The sequence below is a fragment of the Pimephales promelas genome, chromosome 13, assembly GCF_988280905.1.
Source record: "Pimephales promelas chromosome 13, fPimPro1.hap1.1, whole genome shotgun sequence".
In the NCBI taxonomy this organism is placed as follows: Eukaryota; Metazoa; Chordata; class Actinopteri; order Cypriniformes; family Leuciscidae; genus Pimephales; species Pimephales promelas.
The window spans coordinates 23252741-23269926 of NC_142781.1; the positions used below are offsets into that span (position 1 = coordinate 23252741).

The 17186-nt window shown below is 39.2% G+C and overlaps 1 long non-coding RNA gene across 3 annotated transcripts in view; it reads left to right on the plus strand.

The window, feature by feature from the left end:
• LOC120493326 (uncharacterized) overlaps positions 1-16110 on the plus strand; it is a 29204-nt gene extending 13094 nt beyond the window's left edge. For all 3 annotated transcript variants that reach the window (XR_005625695.2, XR_016146038.1, XR_016146039.1), the window contains exons 2-4: positions 15501-15573; positions 15704-15795; positions 15880-16110. This is a non-coding gene — a long non-coding RNA (uncharacterized LOC120493326). The remainder of the gene's footprint in view (positions 1-15500; positions 15574-15703; positions 15796-15879) is intronic.
• Positions 16111-17186: the final 1076 nt, after the last annotated feature.

Consider the following 17186-nt stretch of genomic DNA (forward strand, 5'->3'; position numbering starts at 1 on the left):
TTATTCGGCACCGTCTGGAGATGATACGATTCAATTTTCGTGAAAATCGGACAAACGGTCTAGGAGGAGTTCGAAAAAGAAGGTTTCTCAAAGAAATAAAGATGGTGGACAGGAAGTTTAGCTGATTATGCAAAACCTGACATCTATGTTTTCGGCATAACCCAAGGAATCTATTAAGATCAGTTTCATTGCAATAGGCAAATTTGTTCAAAAGTTATTAGCGTTCTCAGAAATTAATTATAACTTTTGACCAACAGGTGGCGCTGTCTCAAAATCTTTTGAGTACCTTCAGGGCATGCTGCTTATGGCACACACTGAGTTTCGTTATGTTAGACCAAAGCATTTGTTTAGTATAGCATTGGATTTCACAAAACTGTATTGAAGTCAATGGGAAATTCACGTTTTGTTCTATTATAGCGCCACCAAGAGGCTCAGTCCCACAATTTTTTTTTATGTGTCCTCAGAGTGACCCCATACATATGTGTGTCAATTTTGGTGCAAATATCTCAATTCACTTCCGAGTTATAAACATTTATATGAAAAAACACGTAAAAAATGACTGACACATGACTTTGTTTGAATTTTACTACCCCTTACTATCAATATTTTCGCATTTGGGCATTAGCATATAGTTAACAAGCTATGATTCCGTGTTTCTGGCGGTGGTTTCGTCTCGATCGGAACAGCGGTTTTGAAGATATCGCCAAGTGTTTTTTTCGCGCTAAATCGCTACGCTACACCAACCGTAACACGAAACCCAGCATGTTTAGTATCGTTGGACTCGGCAACGATTCAGGAACTCAAAAAATGACTCCCGTGAAAATAAGTGTACCACACCCAAAGTTATAAGCGTTTGAAAAAAAAAATTCACCACTAGGTGGCGCTGTTTCGAAACTTCTCAGGCTTCTTCAGGGCATCGTACTGATGACCCATACCGAGTTTCGTAACAATTCGTTCATGCGTTCAAAAAATACAGCATTTTAGCACATAATTCAAAATGGCCGACAGCCAAAATGGCCGATCTGGGAAAATTGGATATCAGTCGACTCGGCATGATGCCCTGAATCTAACGAGATGAAGTTTATGATTTTTGGACAAACCGTTCAGAAGTTACGAGCAAAAATAGCCATTTTTCATATCTCCGGACCACTAGGTGGCGCTGCGCCGAAACGCTGCATGTAGCCTCAGGTCATGCTTGTGATGACATGTACCAAGTTTGGTCTGAATAGGATGAAGCGTTGCGGAGATACAACCTCACGTCTGTTTTTGCAAGCGCTACGTAAAATTAGTTTGCGCGCTTATCGAAAACGGTTATTCGAATAATCTTGAATTCCATAACTTTTTGTCAGCACTGCCTGGAGATGATCCGGTGCGATTTTGGTGAAAATCGGACAAACCGTCTAGGACGAGTTCGCAAAAGTAGGTTTTTTGGAAAATTCAAAATGGCGGCCGTTTTTTTATGACGGAAAATGACGTCATAGGGTGCGATCGAATCGGCATGAGCTCAGGAACAAGAGGAAAAAAGAATTTTGTTGATAGGCCTTACGGTTCAAAAGTTATTAGCATAATAAAAGTGAAACTTTGGACAGTTGGTGGCGCTAGAGGGAATGCGTTAGAGACACCAAAATTGGTGTATTTAAAGTTGGGACTGTCCTCTATCAGAATGTCAAACCAAAACAACTTTCCCGCAAACCGGTCTATGGGCTGCCATAGACGCCAAGTCGGAAACGGAAGAAGAATAATAATAAAAAGAAACGGAACAGATACAATAGGTGCCTCCGCACCTTCGGTGCTTGGCCCCTAATAATAAGAACCGGCACAGATACAATAGGTGCCTCCGCACCTTCGGTGCTTGGCCCCTAATAAAGCAGGTCGATCAACAGTTGCTTAGTCTGGGTCACCCCTACCTGAGAGTGAACCTAAGCAGTTTTAGCATAACATGTTTCATTAAGCTTACATATTTCATAACCATTCTGAGCATGGTTCATTTAAAACCAATCTGACTTGATACATTTCATGTTATTCATATGATAGAATATTTCCTTACGTCAGAGTGACCTAACTGGCAAATGTTTAAAAATGTAAAATATTCCTGTAGTAGTAGAATGGGAAATGTTTTCTGATTTTATGCAAAGGAAGAGTCTGTGAGCCATCATGATGTACAATTACACAGCGGTGAGTGTTTTTTGACCTTTTCCTCCAGAGACTATCAGTGGTGCAAACACAAAGGAATGTGTCTAACTTTACATGAATGAATGGCATCCCTTGGAGCATCACACAGAACTAAGAGCTAGCCTTTCTGGCTCTCCCTGTGCCCATTACTGAACAAGCCAAAAAGAATAGAGTTTCAGGATAATGTTCTTTTCTCAGCTGTTTCAGGGAAATGTGAGCAGAAGAACATGTTTTCTCAATCCAGAGTGCTCCTGAAGTCATGCCAATTTTCAGAGTGTGTGTTCTGAGAAACAGTCATTTCCAGTATCAATTTATGGCCCCACATTTTGGCTCTGTACCCTATCCCTGTCGGTTTTCTCAGGTCGAAATTTTGAGTTTCTCTGATCTTCTTGAATCTCGAGTCTCCATTTGTGCACTCAGGTCTAAGTCTCATGGCCCTCTATCAGAATCAAGAGTTTCGAGAAGATCAGAGAAACTTTTTTTTGCACCGAAAAAGTCACCGATTGCACAGATTTTTTCGAGGCGAAATTGTGAGTTTCTCCAATTTTCTCGAAACTCTGGATACTGATAGAGGGCCATGAGACTTAGACCTGAGTACAAAATGGAGGCTCTAGACCCTTCCAGAGCTGAGATATGGACATCCCACATAGCATTTATCCCATTATAAAAATAGTGGGATAAATGCTACGTGGGATCTCAATATCTCAGCTGTGGAAGGGTCTAGAGCCTCCCTTTTTGCACTCAGGTCTAAGTCCCATGGCCATCTATCAGATACCAGAGTTTCAAGAAGATTGGATAAACTTATTTTTTCGCATAAAAAAAAAACCGAAAGTTGTACCACTGTCGTTTTTTTCGGGTCGAAATTTTGAGTTGCTCCGACCTTCTTGAAACTCTGGATTCTGATAGAGGGCCATTGGACTTAGACCTGAGTGCAAAAATGGAGCATCTAGACCCTTCCAGAGCTGACATATTGAGATATTTATAATGGCATATATGCTACATAGGATCTCAATATCTTAGCTCTGGAAGGGTCTAGAGCCTCCATTTTTGCACTCAGGTCTAAGTCCAATTGCCCTCTATCAGAACTCAGAGTTTCAAGAAGATTGGAGAAACTTATTTTTTCGCCCAAAAAAAAAATACGAAAGGGGTACCACTGTCGTTTTTTTTTTTCGGGTCGAAATTTTGAGTTTCGATATCTCAGCTCTGGAAGGGTCTAGAGCCTCCATTTTTGCACTCAGGTTTAAGTCTCATGGCCCTCTATCAGAATCCAGAGTTTTGAGAAGATTGGAGAAACTTAATTTTTCGCCCAAAAAAAAAAAAAAAACGAAAGGGGTACCACTGTCGTTTTTTTTTTCGGGTCAAAATTTTGAGTTTCGATATCTCAGCTCTGGAAGGGTCTAGAGCCTCCATTTTTGCACTCAGGTTTAAGTCTCATGGCCCTCTATCAGAATCCAGAGTTTTGAGAAGATTGGAGAAACTTAATTTCTCCAATAGCTCTGGAAGGGTCTAGAGCCTCCATTTTTGCACTCAGGTCTAAGTCCAATTGCCCTCTATCAGAACTCAGAGTTTCAAGAAGATTGGAGAAACTTATTTTTTCGCCCCCCAAAAAAATACGAAAGGGGTACCACTGTCGTTTTTTTTGGGTCGAATTTTTGAGTTTCGATATCTCAGCTCTGGAAAGGTCTAGAGCCTCCATTTTTGCACTCAGGTTTAAGTCTCATGGCCCTCTATCAGAATCCAGAGTTTTGAGAACATTGGAGAAACTTAATTTTTCGCCCAAAAAAAAAAACGAAAGGGGTACCACTGTCGTTTTTTTTTCGGGTCAAAATTTTGAGTTTCGATATCTCAGCTCTGGAAGGGTCTAGAGCCTCCATTTTTGCACTCAGGTTTAAGTCTCATGGCCCTCTATCAGAATCCAGAGTTTTGAGAAGATTGGAGAAACTTAATTTTTCGCCCAAAAAAAAAAAAAACGAAAGGGGTACCACTGTCGTTTTTTTTTTGGGTCGAATTTTTGAGTTTCGATATCTCAGCTCTGGAAAGGTCTAGAGCCTCCGTTTTTGCACTCAGGTTTAAGTCTCATGGCCCTCTATCAGAATCCAGAGTTTTGAGAAGATTGGAGAAACTTAATTTTTCGCCCCCCCAAAAAAAAGGAAAGGGGTACCACTGTCGTTTTTTTTTCGGGTCAAAATTTTGAGTTTCGATATCTCAGCTCTGGAAGGGTCTAGAGCCTCCATTTTTGCACTCAGGTTTAAGTCTCATGGCCCTCTATCAGAATCCAGAGTTTTGAGAAGATTGGAGAAACTTAATTTCTCCAATAGCTCTGGAAGGGTCTAGAGCCTCCATTTTTGCACTCAGGTCTAAGTCCAATTGCCCTCTATCAGAACTCAGAGTTTCAAGAAGATTGGAGAAACTTATTTTTTCGCCCCAAAAAAAAATACGAAAGGGGTACCACTGTCGTTTTTTTTTTTCGGGTCGAAATTTTGAGTTTCGATATCTCAGCTCTGGAAGGGTCTAGAGCCTCCATTTTTGCACTCAGGTTTAAGTCTCATGGCCCTCTATCAGAATCCAGAGTTTTGAGAAGATTGGAGAAACTTAATTTTTCGCCCAAAAAAAAAAAAACGAAAGGGGTACCACTGTCGTTTTTTTTTTGGGTCGAATTTTTGAGTTTCGATATCTCAGCTCTGGAAAGGTCTAGAGCCTCCATTTTTGCACTCAGGTTTAAGTCTCATGGCCCTCTATCAGAATCCAGAGTTTTGAGAAGATTGGAGAAACTTAATTTTTCGCCCAAAAAAAAAAAACGAAAGGGGTACCACTGTCGTTTTTTTTTCGGGTCAAAATTTTGAGTTTCGATATCTCAGCTCTGGAAGGGTCTAGAGCCTCCATTTTTGCACTCAGGTTTAAGTCTCATGGCCCTCTATCAGAATCCAGAGTTTTGAGAAGATTGGAGAAACTTAATTTTTCGCCCAAAAAAAAAAAAACGAAAGGGGTACCACTGTCGTTTTTTTTTTTTGGGTCGAATTTTTGAGTTTCGATATCTCAGCTCTGGAAGGGTCTAGAGCCTCCATTTTTGCACTCAGGTTTAAGTCTCATGGCCCTCTATCAGAATCCAGAGTTTTGAGAAGATTGGAGAAACTTCATTTTTCGCCCGAAAAAAAAAAACGAAAGGGGTACCACTGTCGTTTTTTTTTCGGGTCGAAATTTTGAGATTCGATATCTCAGCTTTGGAAGGGTCTAGAGCCTCAATTTTTGCACTCAAGTCTAAGTCTCATGGCACTCTATCAGAATCCAGAGTTTTGAGAAGATTGGAGAAACTTAATTTTTTGCCCGAAAAAAAAAACGAAAGGGGTACCACTGTCGTTTTTTTTTTCGGGTCGAATTTTTGAGTTTCGATATCTTAGCTCTGGAAGGGTCTAGAGCCTCCATTTTTGCACTCAGGTTTAAGTCTCATGGCCCTCTATCAGAATCCAGAGTTTTGAGAAGATTGGAGAAACTTAATTTTTCGCCCCCCCAAAAAAACGAAAGGGGTACCACTTGTCGTTTTTTTTTTTGGGGTCGAATTTTTGAGTTTCGATATCTCAGCTCTGGAAGGGTGTAGAGCCTCCATTTTTGCACTCAGGTTTAAGTCTCATGGCCATCTATCAGAATCCAGAGTTTTGAGAAGATTGGAGAAACTTCATTTTTCGCCCGAAAAAACAACAACAAAAAAACGAAAGGGGTACCAATGTCGTTTTTTTTTTTGGGTCGAATTTTTGAGTTTCGATATCTCAGCTCTGGAAGGGTCTAGAGCCTCCATTTTTGCACTAAAGTCTAAGTCTCATGGCACTCTATCAGAATCCAGAGTTTTGAGAAGATTGGAGAAACTTAATTTTTAGCCCCAAAAAAAACGAAAGGGGTACCACTGTCGTTTTTTTTTTGGGTCGAAATTTTGAGATTCGATATCTCAGCTTTGGAAGGGTCTAGAGCCTCCATTTTTGCACTCAAGTCTAAGTCTCATGGCACTCTATCAGAATCCAGAGTTTTGAGAAGATTGGAGAAACTTAATTTTTCGCCCAAAAAAAAAAAACGAAAGGGGTACCACTGTCATTTTTTTTGGGGGGTCGAATTTTTGAGTTTCGATATCTCAGCTTTGGAAGGGTCTAGAGCCTCCATTTTTGCACTCAGGTTTAAATCTCATGGCCCTCTATCAGAATCCAGAGTTTTGAGAAGATTGGAGAAACTTAATTTTTCGCCCAAAAAAAAAAACGAAAGGGGTACCACTGTCGTTTTTTTTTTGGGTCGAATTTTTGAGTTTCAATATCTCAGCTCTGGAAGGGTCTAGAGCCTCCATTTTTGCACTCAGGTTTAAGTCTCATGGCCATCTATCAGAATCCAGAGTTTTGAGAAGATTGGAGAAACTTCATTTTTCGCCCGAAAAAAAACCCCAAAAAACGAAAGGGGTACCACTGTCGTTTTTTTTTTCGGGTCGAAATTTTGAGATTCGATATCTCAGCTTTGGAAGGGTCTAGAGCCTCCATTTTTGCACTCAAGTCTAAGTCTCATGGCACTCTATCAGAATCCAGAGTTTTTAGAAGATTGGAGAAACTTCATTTTTCGCCCGAAAAAAAACAAAAAAACGAAAGGGGTACCACTGTCATTTTTTTTTCGGGTCGAAATTTTGAGATTCGATATCTCAGCTTTGGAAGGGTCTAGAGCCTCTATTTTTGCACTCAAGTCTAAGTCTCATGGCACTCTATCAGAATCCAGAGTTTTGAGAAGATTGGAGAAACTTAATTTTTAGCCCCAAAAAAAACGAAAGGGGTACCACTGTCGTTTTTTTTTTGGGTCGAAATTTTGAGATTCGATATCTCAGCTTTGGAAGGGTCTAGAGCCTCCATTTTTGCACTCAAGTCTAAGTCTCATGGCACTCTATCAGAATCCAGAGTTTTGAGAAGATTGGAGAAACTTAATTTTTCGCCCAAAAAAAAAAAACGAAAGGGGTACCACTGTCATTTTTTTTTGGGGGTCGAATTTTTGAGTTTCGATATCTCAGCTTTGGAAGGGTCTAGAGCCTCCATTTTTGCACTCAGGTTTAAATCTCATGGCCCTCTATCAGAATCCAGAGTTTTGAGAAGATTGGAGAAACTTAATTTTTCGCCCAAAAAAAAAAACGAAAGGGGTACCACTGTCGTTTTTTTTTTGGGTCGAATTTTTGAGTTTCAATATCTCAGCTCTGGAAGGGTCTAGAGCCTCCATTTTTGCACTCAGGTTTAAGTCTCATGGCCATCTATCAGAATCCAGAGTTTTGAGAAGATTGGAGAAACTTCATTTTTCGCCCGAAAAAAAAAACCAAAAAACGAAAGGGGTACCACTGTCGTTTTTTTTTTCGGGTCGAAATTTTGAGATTCGATATCTCAGCTTTGGAAGGGTCTAGAGCCTCCATTTTTATCACTCAAGTCTAAGTCTCATGGCACTCTATCAGAATCCAGAGTTTTGAGAAGATTGGAGAATTTTAATTTTTTGCCCGAAAAAAAAACCCGAAAGGGGTACCACTGTCGTTTTTTCTTTTCGGATCGAAATTTTGAGTTTCGATATTTCAGCTCTGGAAGGGTCTAGAGCCTCCATTTTTGCACTCAGGTTTAAGTCTCATGGCCCTCTATCAGAATCCAGAGTTTTGAGAAGATTGGAGAAACTTAATTTTTCGCCCAAAAAAAAAAACGAAAGGGGTACCACTGTCGTTTTTTTTTTGGGTCGAATTTTTGAGTTTCAATATCTCAGCTCTGGAAGGGTCTAGAGCCTCCATTTTTGCACTCAGGTTTAAGTCTCATGGCCATCTATCAGAATCCAGAGTTTTGAGAAGATTGGAGAAACTTCATTTTTCGCCCGAAAAAAACCCCCCAAAAAACGAAAGGGGTACCACTGTCGTTTTTTTTTTCGGGTCGAAATTTTGAGATTCGATATCTCAGCTTTGGAAGGGTCTAGAGCCTCCATTTTTGCACTCAAGTCTAAGTCTCATGGCACTCTATCAGAATCCAGAGTTTTGAGAAGATTGGAGAAACTTAATTTTTAGCCCCAAAAAAACCGAAAGGGGTACCACTGTCGTTTTTTTTTTTTGGGTCGAAATTTTGAGATTCGATATCTCAGCTTTGGAAGGGTCTAGAGCCTCCATTTTTGCACTCAAGTCTAAGTCTCATGGCCCTCTATCAGAATCCTGAGTTTTGAGAAGATTGGAGAAACTTAATTTTTCTCCCGAAAAAAAAAAATAATGAAAGGGGTACGTACCACTGTCGGGGTTTTTTTGGGTCGAATTTTTGAGTTTCGATATCTCAGCTCTGGAAGGGTCTAGAGCCTCCATTTTTGCACTCAGGTTTAAGTCTCATGGCCCTCTATCAGAATCCAGAGTTTTGAGAAGATTGGAGAAACTTAATTTTTCGCCCCCCAAAAAAACGAAAGGGGTACAACTGTCGTTTTTTTTTGGTCGAATTTTTGAGTTTCGATATCTCAGCTCTGGAAGGGTGTAGAGCCTCCATTTTTGCACTCAGGTTTAAGTCTCATGGCCATCTATCAGAATCCAGAGTTTTGAGAAGATTGGAGAAACTTCATTTTTCGCCCGAAAAAAAACCCAAAAAAACGAAAGGGGTACCACTGTCGTTTTTTTTTTTCGGGTCGAAATTTTGAGTTTCGATATCTCAGCTCTGGAAGGGTCTAGAGCCTCCATTTTTGCACTCAGGTTTAAGTCTCATGGCCCTCTATCAGAATCCAGAGTTTTGAGAAGATTGGAGAAACTTAATTTTTCGCCCCCAAAAAAAACGAAAGGGGTACAACTGTCGTTTTTTTTGGGTCGAATTTTTGAGTTTCGATATCTCAGCTCTGGAAGGGTGTAGAGCCTCCATTTTTGCACTCAGGTTTAAGTCTCATGGCCATCTATCAGAATCCAGAGTTTTGAGAAGATTGGAGAAACTTCATTTTTCGCCCGAAAAAAAACCCAAAAAAACGAAAGGGGTACCACTGTCGTTTTTTTTTTCGGGTCGAAATTTTGAGTTTCGATATCTCAGCTCTGGAAGGGTCTAGAGCCTCCATTTTTGCACTCAGGTTTAAGTCTCATGGCCCTCTATCAGAATCCAGAGTTTTGAGAAGATTGGAGAAACTTAATTTTTCGCCCCCAAAAAAAACGAAAGGGGTACAACTGTCGTTTTTTTTGGGTCGAATTTTTGAGTTTCGATATCTCAGCTCTGGAAGGGTGTAGAGCCTCCATTTTTGCACTCAGGTTTAAGTCTCATGGCCATCTATCAGAATCCAGAGTTTTGAGAAGATTGGAGAAACTTCATTTTTCGCCCGAAAAAAAACCCAAAAAAACGAAAGGGGTACCACTGTCGTTTTTTTTTTTCGGGTCGAAATTTTGAGTTTCGATATCTCAGCTCTGGAAGGGTCTAGAGCCTCCATTTTTGCACTCAGGTTTAAGTCTCATGGCCCTCTATCAGAATCCAGAGTTTTGATAAGATTGGAGAAACTTAATTTTTCGCCCAAAAAAAAAAAAAACGAAAGGGGTACCACTGTCGTTTTTTTTTTTGGGTCGAATTTTTGAGTTTCGATATCTCAGCTCTGGAAGGGTCTAGAGCCTCCATTTTTGCACTCAGGTTTAAGTCTCATGGCCCTCTATCAGAATCCAGAGGTTTGAGAAGATTGGAGAAACTTAATTTTTCGCCCCCCCAAAAAAAACGAAAGGGGTACCACTGTCGTTTTTTTTTTCGGGTCGAAATTTTGAGTTTCGATATCTCAGCTCTGGAAGGGTCTAGAGCCTCCATTTTTGCACTCAGGTTTAAGTCTCATGGCCCTCTATCAGAATCCAGAGTTTTGATAAGATTGGAGAAACTTAATTTTTCGCCCAAAAAAAAAAAACGAAAGGGGTACCACTGTCGGTTTTTTTTTTGGGTCGAATTTTTGAGTTTCGATATCTCAGCTCTGGAGGGGTCTAGAGCCTCCATTTTTGCACTCAGGTTTAAGTCTCATGGCCCTCTATCAAAATTCAGAAGTTTGAGAAGATTGGAGAAACTTAATTTTTCGCCCCCCCAAAAAAAACGAAAGGGGTACCACTGTCGTTTTTTTTTGGGTCGAATTTTTGAGTTTCGATATCTCAGCTCTGGAAGGGTCTAGAGCCTCCATTTTTGCACTCAGGTTTAAGTCTCATGGCCCTCTATCAGAATCCAGAGTTTTGAGAAGATTGGAGAAACTTAATTTTTCGCCCCCCCAAAAAAACGAAAGGGGTACCACTGTCGTTTTTTTTTGGGTCGAATTTTTGAGTTTCGATATCTCAGCTCTGGAAGGGTCTAGAGCCTCCATTTTTGCACTCAGGTTTAAGTCTCATGGCCCTCTATCAGAATCCAGAGTTTTGAGAAGATTGGAGAAACTTAATTTTTCGCCCCAAAAAAACCCCGAAAGGGGTACCAGTGTCGTTTTTTTTTTGGGTCGAAATTTTGAGTTTCGATATCTCAGCTCTGGAAGGGTCTAGAGCCTCCATTTTTGCACTCAGGTTTAAGTCTCATGGCCATCTATCAGAATCCAGAGTTTTGAGAAGATTGGAGAAACTTCATTTTTCGCCCGAAAAAAAAAACAAAAAAACGAAAGGGGTACCACTGTCGTTTTTTTTTTTGGGTTGAATTTTTGAGTTTTGATATCTCAGCTCTGGAAGGGTCTAGAGCCTCCATTTTTGCACTCAGGTTTAAGTCTCATGGCCATCTATCAGAATCCAGAGTTTTGAGAAGATTGGAGAAACTTCATTTTTCGCCTGAAAAAAAAAACAAAAAAAACGAAAGGGGTACCACTGTCGTTTTTTTTTCGGGTCGAAATTTTGAGATTCGATATCTCAGCTTTGGAAGGGTCTAGAGCCTCCATTTTTGCACTCAAGTCTAAGTCTCATGGCACTCTATCAGAATCCAGAGTTTTGAGAAGATTGGAGAAACTTAATTTTTCGCCCAAAAAAAAAAACGAAAGGGGTACCACTGTCGTTTTTTTTTTGGGTCGAATTTTTGAGTTTCGATATCTTAGCTCTGGAAGGGTCTAGAGCCTCCATTTTTGCACTCAGGTTTAAGTCTCATGGCCCTCTATCAGAATCCAGAGTTTTGAGAAGATTGGAGAAACTTAATTTTTCGCCCCCCCAAAAAAACGAAAGGGGTACCACTTGTCGTTTTTTTTTTTTGGGGTCGAATTTTTGAGTTTCGATATCTCAGCTCTGGAAGGGTGTAGAGCCTCCATTTTTGCACTCAGGTTTAAGTCTCATGGCCATCTATCAGAATCCAGAGTTTTGAGAAGATTGGAGAAACTTCATTTTTCGCCCGAAAAAACAACAACAAAAAAACGAAAGGGGTACCAATGTCGTTTTTTTTTTTGGGTCGAATTTTTGAGTTTCGATATCTCAGCTCTGGAAGGGTCTAGAGCCTCGATTTTTGCACTCAGGTTTAAGTCTCATGGCCCTCTATCAGAATCCAGAGTTTTGAGAAGATTGGAGAAACTTAATTTTTCGCCCCCCCAAAAAAACGAAAGGGGTACCACTTGTCGTTTTTTTTTTTTGGGGTCGAATTTTTGAGTTTCGATATCTCAGCTCTGGAAGGGTGTAGAGCCTCCATTTTTGCACTCAGGTTTAAGTCTCATGGCCATCTATCAGAATCCAGAGTTTTGAGAAGATTGGAGAAACTTCATTTTTCGCCCGAAAAAACAACAACAAAAAAACGAAAGGGGTACCAATGTCGTTTTTTTTTTTGGGTCGAATTTTTGAGTTTCGATATCTCAGCTCTGGAAGGGTCTAGAGCCTCCATTTTTGCACTCAGGTTTAAGTCTCATGGCCCTCTATCAGAATCCAGAGTTTTGAGAAGATTGGAGAAACTTAATTTTTCGCCCCAAAAAAACCCCGAAAGTGGTACCAGTGTCGTTTTTTTTTTTGGGTCGAAATTTTGAGTTTCGATATCTTAGCTCTGGAAGGGTCTAGAGCCTCCATTTTTGCACTCAGGTTTAAGTCTCATGGCCATCTATCAGAATCCAGAGTTTTGAGAAGATTGGAGAAACTTCATTTTTCGCCCGAAAAAAACCCCAAAAAAACGAAAGGGGTACCACTGTCGTTTTTTTTTCAGGTCGAAATTTTGAGATTCGATATCTCAGCTTTGGAAGGGTCTAGAGCCTCCATTTTTGCACTCAAGTCTAAGTCTCATGGCACTCTATCAGAATCCAGAGTTTTGAGAAGATTGGAGAAACTTAATTTTTCGCCCAAAAAAAAAAAACGAAAGGGGTACCACTGTCGTTTTTTTTTGGGGTTGAATTTTTGAGTTTTGATATCTCAGCTCTGGAAGGGTCTAGAGCCTCCATTTTTGCACTCAGGTTTAAGTCTCATGGCCATCTATCAGAATCCAGAGTTTTGAGAAGATTGGAGAAACTTCATTTTTCGCCCGAAAAAACAACAACAAAAAAACGAAAGGGGTACCACTGTCGTTTTTTTTTTTGGGTCGAATTTTTGAGTTTCGATATCTCAGCTCTGGAAGGGTCTAGAGCCTCGATTTTTGCACTCAGGTTTAAGTCTCATGGCCATCTATCAGAATCCAGAGTTTTGAGAAGATTGGAGAAACTTAATTTTTCGCCCCCCCAAAAAAACGAAAGGGGTACCACTGTCGTTTTTTTTTTGGGTCGAATTTTTGAGTTTCGATATCTCAGCTCTGGAAGGGTCTAGAGCCTCCATTTTTGCACTCAGGTTTAAGTCTCATGGCCCTCTATAAGAATCCAGAGTTTTGAGAAGATTGGAGAAACTTAATTTTTCGCCCCAAAAAAACCCCGAAAGGGGTACCAGTGTCGTTTTTTTTTTTGGGTCGAAATTTTGAGTTTCGATATCTTAGCTCTGGAAGGGTCTAGAGCCTCCATTTTTGCACTCAGGTTTAAGTCTCATGGCCATCTATCAGAATCCAGAGTTTTGAGAAGATTGGAGAAACTTCATTTTTCGCCCGAAAAAAAAAACAAAAAAACGAAAGGGGTACCACTGTCGTTTTTTTTTCAGGTCGAAATTTTGAGATTCGATATCTCAGCTTTGGAAGGGTCTAGAGCCTCCATTTTTGCACTCAAGTCTAAGTCTCATGGCACTCTATCAGAATCCAGAGTTTTGAGAAGATTGGAGAAACTTAATTTTTCGCCCAAAAAAAAAAAAACGAAAGGGGTATCACTGTCGTTTTTTTTTTGGGTTGAATTTTTGAGTTTTGATATCTCAGCTCTGGAAGGGTCTAGAGCCTCCATTTTTGCACTCAGGTTTAAGTCTCATGGCCATCTATCAGAATCCAGAGTTTTGAGAAGATTGGAGAAACTTCATTTTTCGCCTGAAATAAAACAAAAAAAAAACGAAAGGGGTACCACTGTCGTTTTTTTTTCGGGTCGAAATTTTGAGATTTGATATCTCAGCTTTGGAAGGGTCTAGAGCCTCCATTTTTGCACTCAAGTCTAAGTCTCATGGCACTCTATCAGAATCCAGAGTTTTGAGAAGATTGGAGAAACTTAATTTTTTGCCCGAAAAAAAAAACCGAAAGGGGTACCACTGTGGTTTTTTTTTCGGGTCGAAATTTTGAGTTTCGATATCTCAGCTCTGGAAGGGTCTAGAGCCTCCATTTTTGCACTCAGGTTTAAGTTTCATGGCCCTCTATCAGAATCAAGAGTCTTGAGAAGATTGGAGAAACTTAATTTTTCGCCCAAAAAAAAAACGAAAGGGGTACCACTGTCGTTTTTTTTTTGGGTCGAATTTTTGAGTTTCGATATCTCAGCTCTGGAAGGGTCTAGAGCCTCCATTTTTGCACTCAGGTTTAAGTCTCATGGCCCTCTATCAGAATCCAGAGTTTTGAGAAGATTGGAGAAACTTAATTTTTCGCCCCCCCAAAAAAACGAAAGGGGTACCACTGTCGTTTTTTTTTTTTGGGGTCGAATTTTTGAGTTTCGATATCTCAGCTCTGGAAGGGTGTAGAGCCTCCATTTTTGCACTCAGGTTTAAGTCTCATGGCCCTCTATCAGAATCCAGAGTTTTGAGAAGATTGGAGAAACTTAATTTTTCGCCCCCCCCCCAAAAAAACGAAAGGGGTACCACTGTCGTTTTTTTTTTGGGTCGAATTTTTGAGTTTCGATATCTCAGCTCTGGAAGGGTCTAGAGCCTCCATTTTTGCACTCAGGTTTAAGTCTCATGGCCCTCTATCAGAATCCAGAGTTTTGAGAAGATTGGAGAAACTTAGTTTTTCGCCCCAAAAAAAAAAACGAAAGGGGTACCAGTGTCGTTTTTTTTTTCGGGTCGAAATTTTGAGTTTCGATATCTCAGCTCTGGAAGGGTCTAGAGCCTCCATTTTTGCACTCAAGTCTAAGTCTTATGGCACTCTATCAGAATCCAGAGTTTTGAGAAGATTGGAGCAACTTCATTTTTCGCCCGAAAAAAAAAAACGAAAGGGGTACCACTGTCGTTTTTTTTTTCGGGTCGAAATTTTGAGTTTCGATATCTCAGCTCTGGAAGGGTCTAGAGCCTCCATTTTTGCACTCAGGTTTAAGTCTCATGGCCCTCTATCAGAATCCAGATTTTTGAGAAGATTGGAGAAACTTCATTTTTCTCCCAAAAAAAAAAACGAAAGGGGTAACACTGTCGATTTTTTGGGGGTCGAATTTTTGAGTTTCGATATCTCAGCTCTGGAAGGGTCTAGAGTCTCTGGAACGGTCTAGAGTCTCCATTTTTGCACTCAGGTCTAAGTCTCATGACCATCTATCAGAATCCAGAGTTTCTAGAAGATCAGAGAAACTTTCTTTTTTCTTTTTGCATTTCTTTTTAACTCGTATGTGTTAAACTACTATATAGAGTAAACATTCTAACTGTTGAATGTGTAAAGGAGTTAGACAATATAGTTGTGATTTTGCTGTAAACACATTTTATTATATAGCTAGTTAACAGGGGAGCTCCAGTAAGTACACGTAATGTTACGTTTCTAAAGTGGATTTACATAACAGTACACCTTTATTTAAAATGTCTTTTACATCAGGAAGGAACATATTGTATAAGTATTGGAGATGAGCACATCACAACATGAAAAATTCATCTTGAGTGTAAGGTTATGTGTGCTGTGCTATTATGTAGGATAATGCACTGTTGTCAACACTGTTTACATTAGACAAATGTGCTATAAATAAGGCAAATAAACAAATCTATAAAGTAACTAAACATGATATTTAATGTGTCCCTTATTAGTGTTGATATATTAAGGAACATTTAAGTTGGATAAAAAGTGAGTTAACATATCAACCTCAGCATGTAAATGCAGTGTTGAGCTCGTAATGTGAATCTTGTCTGTATGTTACAGGGACAGGACAACACGTGTGTTTATTCGGTGGAGAGAGGCTCATGATGCTGAATGCTGTCATCAAAGGATTTGAGTGAGTGTACTACAGAAATGGATAACACAATCTATTAAATCTTAAATAGTAGTTTATTTGAATGATTGTAATTTCAAATGGAGAAAATACAACACTTTTCTGATTCCTGATTTCTGTGGATTTGCTGCAGAGCTTTTGTGGTGGAGCAGGACCTGCAAGGAAAGATGATGGCAGCATTTGTTGGGGGAAAAAAAGGTTTTAGGGATTTTACTCAAATATAAAGTAAGGTTATTTTTAATACATAAATCAAATGACATTGTGCTATTAAAATGACTGCTTTTGTGTAATGTTTGTCCATTTTTGTAGGATCTGAAATGTCTGCAGACTGGTGTGAGCACTGAGGATGAGGAGCCCAGAGCTGAATCCTGGAAGTGGTGCCATGGATGAGACCCTCCATCTCTCCACCTGCCCTTACGAGAACCTCTATCGCTCCATCTGCCCTTATTGCCTCAGATTGTGAAGCGCTTGCAGCAGGATGTGGTGTTCAGCGCCTGAAAATACATGCTTGTAGTTTGAATAAAGCTTTGTTTTACAGTATGTGTTGTTGACTTGTATATGCATTTTTTTGTGATGATTACTTTTATTTGTTCTTTTACTCATTTATTCATGTTTCTTATTGCTGTCAGTATATAAAATATAATTATTTAACTAATGTATGCATTAATTCATTGATTGACCGACAATTGAGATGTTTCACTGCATTTAGCAATATAAATGTATTCATGCATAACTGTCATATGACAAACCAAATTCCATTTTGTTTGTTTTATTAAATTATATTTTTAGTATATGAAAGTTAGATAGTTAAGTATTGGTCAGTATTTAATATTATTATTTTCTTTAAGTTTTGGGGTGGGCTAACAATGCAATTCATTCTAAGGTAATATTAATTTTTTTAAGGAATGATACATTATTTCGAGTATAAAATCAACAGTTTTCTCCAAAAGAGGTCTTCGACCAGCTGCCCGTCTCCTTTGTACAGGCATTGCGAAACGCAGAGAAAAACTGCTCTAGGTTGTGCTGTCGAGTTACTGATGTTAAGAAGTGTTAGTGCACCTGTTGCTCTGATCATATCATTTAAACTTATTACATACAACATCATGGAAAGATACCATGTAACAATCATGACAAAACAGAACATATAAAGATCATTGGTTTGTGTATATCATAATATGACATCATAAAATTATATTTATACACAGGAAAAAACAACAATAACAAGGCTAAATATCTTCATAATAGTTCATAATACATAAAAAATGTTTGTTTTTTTGTTGTTGTTATAGGCTACATCTGAGGGATGAAACAAGGTAAATTCATCAAGAAAAAGAGGAAAACTTAATGGAGAAAATTTTGGGGGGTTTCTTAATAAAAAAAAAAATTGTTAAAAGAATAACACTGTTGGACACATTAGTAGATTTTAAAATATAACAACTTAAATCAACCCTAAATGTAGGCTATTCACAAAATAAATGAGCGGCTGTTTCTTCAACAATACCACAACAAAATGAGCAAGTTTCATCAGTATCAAGATATTTATAGATAGATGAATTAAACGTATCGTTCATATATTTTAAGGCGTTGCGCTTGTGATAACGCGTCGTAGGTCACAT